We start from the raw sequence: 7,100 nt of genomic DNA, 5'->3' as shown, positions 1-7,100 counted from the left end.
ATGTAAGGAAAGGGAAGGTTTAGGCCTGGCAAGTGGGTACACTTGCCAAGTCGAATTTACAGTGTAAGAATACACACACAGACACTGCAGTGGCAGGTCTGAGACATGATTACAGAGCTACTTATGTGGGTGGCACAACCAGTGCTGCAGGCCCACTAGTAGCATTTGATTTACAGGCCCTGGCACCTCTAGTGCACCTTACTAGGGACTTACTAGTAAATCAAATATGCCAATCATGGATAAACCACTTACATACAATTTAAACAGGAGAGCATATGCACTTTAGCACTGGTTAGCAGTGGTAAAGTGCTCAGAGTTGAAAAGCCAACAGCAACATGTCAGAAAAAAATAGGAGGCAGGAGGCGAAAAAGACTGGGGATGACCCTGCATAAGCAAAAGTCCAACAGGAAGTCTGAACTACTGTCAAAGCAGTTTCATTCTCTTTTCAAATAATCCAAAAATACCATTGCAGCATAAAACAGAGTATTCAATAAAAGAAGAAAGGAGGATTAACGGCAAAAAAGCACATCATAAGATATGAAACTTTGGAAATTATCTAGATATTGTTTGAAAAAACTCCTTTGATGGAAAGAAGATGAAGAACGGTATGGGATCCTGTCCTGCGCACCTGTAATTGATATGTTCCACATCCAATCATACACCTAACCCTAAACACCCAAACATATTGCAGTCAGTGACCATGTGGCCTAATGGATAAGGCGTCTGACTTCGGATCAGAAGATTGAGGGTTCGAGTCCCTTCGTGGTTGACTCTTTTTCTCACAGCACACAACTTATCTTTACATAAAAACTGGAGGCACACTCTTACAATACTCCTTTCACTCTCACTCATTAAGAAAGCCCAATACAAACTGCACAATCAGTCACGTTATGCCTTCAGCATTGCTACTTTTCTGTCTTTCTGCCATACCAAAGTACCTCTTCATAAATGCCACGGATATGCAATACGTATGCAACAATATGACATGGCACAATCATTCTTAACAGAACTGTGGGTAGATGCAGTGCAGGGAGTGTGTGCGTGCAGAAAGCAGAAACTATGCATGCGTAGAAACTCTATGATTTTCTCCAGGAATAATGCAAATTGTCCCACAGAAAAAATATAGTACTGGAGAAGAATCATAAAGGATTGACACAATTGCTGCCTTTGCTGTTGCCCCAATTGTGTAATCTGTCAAGGACTGGTCTCTTGCAGATTGAGGCATCTAGTTGCAATTGTGTGGTATAAATCACCCTTACAACCATTTTTGCTATAAACTTGAGATCTTTCTCAGATTCTATCCCACAGACTTCTTATGAATGAGGAACTCTGAAATTGTCACATTGAAATTTGTACGTCCTTAAAGCTCTGCTGGTTATTCAAATGGGCAGATTGTTTTTTAAATTCCTTTTTGTCTCGAGTTGTAGTTATATTGATACAGAGGCATAATTGTTGAATGATATATATTGGTTTGATTGAAATATGTTTGTAGAGGTGGTGATAGGCTTTCTGTGTCTGTCTGAGAGCAAGGACCGGTTAACGTCTTTTTCCAAGAGCAATTTGTTGTGAAAGGTATCAGGCAAAGGAGTATGTATTGTGATGTGGTTCTCTGACTGCTTCTGTCCACTTGCCAAAAGTTCCAAGGCCCTATGATAGCACAAAAACTGTAAGATTGAAGTTGTGGGTGCCGGAGGTTTAAAATGGTCAGTTTAATTAAAGACAGAAAAGTGAAACGAATGACTGCAGAAATACTGTATGTGGCCATGAACTGAGATGAAAGGATGATTTTGGAACTCTGTCTTGCAGATTACCCTCAATGCGGCAATGGACAGGGCACTACTCTCACAGACCAGGGGGTGTAAGTTTAAGTCTATCTGAGGTGCACACCCTGAACTAATAAATTTTTGCTGAAACCTAATCATATTGTTTACTCTTCCTCGTAGCAGCTTGCCAGGGTGATAGTATATTGCAACAGAACCATTCCACTTCTTCACTGAAAAGAGTCATGCTGGTTACCCAAATGTGCAGCGTGTCATTTTATACAGCTTTCTTTATTGAAATTAAACTTGGACTCACTTGAAATATTCTCTTTCAAAATGAATGTTTTGAGCTGCTGTGAATTTTATTTCTAGAGGTGGTGACAGGCTTTCAGGTACGTGCTTAGGTCAAGGCCCTGTTCATGTCACTTGTATAAGCTAATTCAGGGAGCAAATTAGCAAGTCAAGAAATGGGAAGTCTGAACTACTGTCAAAGCAGTTTCATTCTCTTTTCAAATAATCCAAAAATACCATTGCAGCATAAAACAGAGTATTCAATAAAAGAAGAAAGGAGGATTAACGGCAAAAAAGCACATCATAAGATTTGAAACTTTGGAAATTATCTAGATATTGTTTGAAAAAACTCCTTTGATGGAAAGAAGATGAAGAACGGTATGGGATCCTGTCCTGCGCACCTGTAATTGATATGTTCCACATCCATTCATACCACCTAACCCTAAACACCCAAACATATTGCAGTCAGTGACCATGTGGCCTAATGGATAAGGCGTCTGACTTCAGATCAGAAGATTGAGGGTTCCAGTCCCTTCGTGGTTGAGTCTTTTTCTCACAGCACCCAACTTATCTTTACATACAAACTGGAGGCACACTCTTACAATACTCCTTTCACTCTCACTCATTAAGAAAGCCCAATGCAAACTGCACAATCAGTCACGTTATGCCTTCAGCATTGCTACTTTTCTGTCTTTCTGCCATACCAAAGTACCTCTTCATAAATGCCACGGATATGCAATACGTATACAACAATATGACATGGCACAATCATTCTGAACAGAACTGTGGGTAGATTCAGTGCAGGGAGTGTGTGCGTGCAGAAAGCAGAAACTATGCATGGGTAGAAGCTCTATGATGTTCTCCAGGAATAATGCAAATTGTCCCTCAGAAAAAATATAGTACTAGAGAAGAATCATAAAGGGTTGACACAATTGCTGCCTTTGCTGTTGCCCCAGTTGTGTAATCTGTCAAGGACTGGTCTCTTGCAGATTGAGGCACCTAGTTGCAATTGTGTGGTAAAAATCACCCTTACAACCATTTTTGCTATAAACTTGAGATCTTTCTGAGATACAATCTCACAGACTTCTTATGAATGAGGAACTCTGAAATTGTCACATTCCAATTTGTACGTCCTTAAAACTATGCTGGTTATTCAAATGGGCAGATTGTTTTTTTAATTCCTTTCTGTCTCGAGTTGTAGTTATATTGATACAGAGGCATAATTGCTGAATGATATATATTGGTTTGATTGAAATATGTTCGTAGAGGTGGTGATAGGCTTTCTGTGTCTGTCTGAGAGCAAGGACCGGTTAACGTCTTTTTCCAAGAGCAGTTTGTTGTGAAAGGTATCAGGCAAAGGAGTATGTATTGTGATGTGGTTCTCTGACTGCTTCTGTCCAGTTGCCAAAAGTTCCAAGGCCCTATGATAGCAGAAAAACGGTAAGATTGAAGTGGTGGGTGCCGGAGGTTTAAAATGGTCAGTTTAATTAAAGACAGAAAAGTGAAACGAATGACTGCAGAAATACTGTATGTGGCCATGAACTGAGATGAAAGGATGATTTTGGAACTCTGTCTTGCAGATTACCCTCAATGCCGCAATGGATAGGGCACTACTCTCACAGACCAGGGGGTGTAAGTTTAAGTCTATCTGAGGTGCACACCCTGAACTAATACATTTTTGCTGAAACCTAATCATATAGTTTACTCTTCCTCGTAGCAGCTTGCCAGGGTGATAGTATATTGCAATAGAACCATTCCACTTCTTCACTCAAAAGTGTCATGCTGGTTACCCAAATGTGCAGCGTGTCATTTTACACAGCTTTCTTAATTGAAATTAAACTTGGACTCACTTGAAATATTCTCTTTCAGAATGAATGTTTTGAGCTGCTGTGAATTTTATTTCTAGAGGTGGTGACAGGCTTTCAGGTACGTGCTTAGGTCAAGGCCCTGTTCATGTCACTTGTATAAGCTAATTCAGGGAGCAAATTAGCAAGTCAAGAAATGGGAAGTCTGAACTACTGTCAAAGCAGTTTCATTCTCTATTCAAATAATCCAAAAATACCATTGCAGCATAAAACAGAGTATTCAATAAAAGAAGAAGGAGGATTAACGGCAAAAAAGGACATCATAAGATATGAAACTTTGGAAATTATCTAGATATTGTTTGAAAAAACTCCTTTGATGGAAAGAAGATGAAGAACTGTATGGGATCCTGTCCTGCGCACCTGTAATTGATATGTTCCACATCCATTCATACTACCTAACCCTAAACACCCAAACATATTGTAGTCAGTGACCATGTGGCCTAATGGATAAGGTGTCTGAGTTCGAATCAGAAGATTGAGGGTTCGAGTCCCTTCATGGTTTGGTCTTTTTCTCACAGCACCTAACTTATCTTTACATACATACTGGAAATACACTCTTAAAATACTCCTTTCACTCTCACTCATTAAGAAAGCCCAATGCAAACTGCACAATCAGTCACGTTATGCCTTCAGCATTGCTACTTTTCTGTCTTTCTGCCATACCAAAGTACCTCTTCATAAATGCCACGGATATGCAATACGTATACAACAATATGACATGGCACAATCATTCTGAACAGAACTGTGGGTAGATTCAGTGCAGGGAGTGTGTGCGTGCAGAAAGCAGAAACTATGCATGGGCAGAAGCTCTATGATTTTCTCCAGGAATAATGCAAATTGTCCCTCAGAAAAAGTATAGTACTAGAGAAGAATCATAAAGGATTGACACAATTGCTGCCTTTGCTGTTGCCCCAGTTGTGTAATCTGTTAAGGACTGGTCTCTTGCAGATTGAGGCACCTAGTTGCAATTGTGTGGTAAAAATCACCCTTACAACCATTTTTGCTATAAACTTGAGATCTTTCTGAGATACTATCTCACAGACTTCTTATGAATGAGGAACTCTGAAATTGTCACATTCCAATTTGTACGTCCTTAAAACTCTGCTGGTTATTCAAATGGGCAGATTGTTTTTTAAATTCCTTTCTGTCTCGAGTTGTAGTTATATTGATACAGAGGCATAATTGTTGAATGATATATATTGGTTTGATTGAAATATGTTCGTAGAGGTGGTGATAGGCTTTCTGTGTCTGTCTGAGAGCATGGACCGGTTAACGTATTTTTCCAAGAGCAGTTTGTTGTGAAAGGTATCAGGCAAAGGAGTATGTATTGTGATGTGGTTCTCTGACTGCTTCTGTCCACTTGCCAAAAGTTCCAAGGCCCTATGATAGCACAAAAACGGTAAGTGAAGTGGTGGGTGCCAGAGGTTTAAAATGGTCAGTTTAATTAAAGACAGAAAAGTGAAACGAATGACTGCAGAAATACTGTATGTGGCCATGAACTGAGATGAAAGGATGATTTTGGAACACTGTCTTGCAGATTACCCTCAATGCCGCAATGGATAGGGCACTACTCTCACAGACCAGGGTGTGTAAGTTTAAGTCTATCTGAGGTGCGCACCCTGAACTAATACATTTTTGCTGAAACCTAATCATATTGTTTACTCTTCCTCGTAGCAGCTTGCCAGGGTGATAGTATATTGCAACAGAACCATTCCACTTCTTCACTGAAAAGAGTCATGCTGGTTACCCAAATGTGCAGCGTGTCATTTTATACAGCTTTCTTTATTGAAATTAAACTTGGACTCACTTGAAATATTCTCTTTCAAAATGAATGTTTTGAGCTGCTGTGAATTTTATTTCTAGAGGTGGTGACAGGCTTTCCGGTACGTGCTTAGGTCAAGGCCCTGTTCATGTCACTTGTATAAGCTAATTCAGGGAGCAAATTAGCAAGTCAAGAAATGGGAAGTCTGAACTACTGTCAAAGCAGTTTCATTCTCTTTTCAAATAATCCAAAAATACCATTGCAGCATAAAACAGAGTATTCAATAAAAGAAGAAAGGAGGATTAACGGCAAAAAAGCACATCATAAGATATGAAACTTTGGAAATTATCTGGATATTGTTTGAAAAAACTCCTTTGATGGAGGGAAGATGAAGAATGGTATGGGATCCTGTCCTGCGCACCTGTAATTGATATGTTCCACATCCAATCATACCACCTAACCCTAAACACCCAAATATATTGCAGTCAGTGACCATGTGGCCTGATGGGTATGACGTCTGACTTTGGATCAGAAGATTGAGGGTTCGAGTTCCTTCATGGTTGAATCTTTTTCTCACAGCACCCAACTTATCTTTACATACAAACTGGAAACACACTCTTACAATACTCCTTTCACTCTCACTCATTAAGAAAGCCCAATGCAAACTGCACAATCAGTCACGTTATGCCTTCAGCATTGCTACTTTTCTGTCTTTCTACCATACCAAAGTACCTCTTCATAAATGCAATGGATATGCAATACGTATGCAACAATATAACACCGCACAATCATTCTTAACAGAACTGTGGATAGATGCAGTGCAGGGAGTGTGTGCGTGCAGAAAGCAGAAACTATGTATGCGTAGAAGCTCTATGATTTTCTCCAGGAATAATGCTAATTGTCGCTCAGAAAAAATATAGTACTGGAGAAGAATCATAAAGGATTGACACAATTGCTGCCTTTGCTGTTGCCCCAATTGAGTAATCTGTCAAGGACTGGCCTCTTGCAGATTGAGGCACCTAGTTGCAATTGTGTGGTATAAATCACCCTTACAACCATTTCTGCTATAAACTTGAGATCTTTCTATGATACTATCTCACAGACTTCTTATGAATGAGGAACTCTGAAATTGTCACATTCCAATTTGTACGTCCTTAAAACTCTGCTGGTTATTCAAATGGGCAGATTGTTTTTTAAATTCCTTTCTGTCTCGAGTTGTAGTTATATTGAAAATTGGAAATTATCTAGATATTGTTTGAAAAAACTCCTTTGATGGAAAGAAGATGAAGAACGGTATGGGATCCTGTCCTGCGCACCTGTAATTGATATGTTCCACATCCATTCATACCACCTAACCCTAAACACCCAAACATATTGCAGTCAGTGACCATGTGGCCTAATGGATAAGGCGTCTGACTTCAG

The 7,100-nt window shown here is 39.6% G+C and overlaps 1 non-coding gene across 1 annotated transcript; it reads left to right on the top strand.

Moving 5' to 3' along the window:
* Positions 1-696: 696 nt before the first annotated feature.
* On the top strand, positions 697-769 carry TRNAR-UCG (transfer RNA arginine (anticodon UCG)). The gene has a single exon. It is a non-coding gene; the product is annotated as a tRNA-Arg (tRNA).
* Positions 770-7,100: the final 6,331 nt, after the last annotated feature.

This window comes from Pleurodeles waltl, chromosome 4_1, assembly GCF_031143425.1.
Source record: "Pleurodeles waltl isolate 20211129_DDA chromosome 4_1, aPleWal1.hap1.20221129, whole genome shotgun sequence".
Lineage (NCBI taxonomy): Eukaryota > Metazoa > Chordata > Amphibia > Caudata > Salamandridae > Pleurodeles > Pleurodeles waltl.
This window is presented reverse-complemented; position numbering and strand designations above follow the sequence as displayed.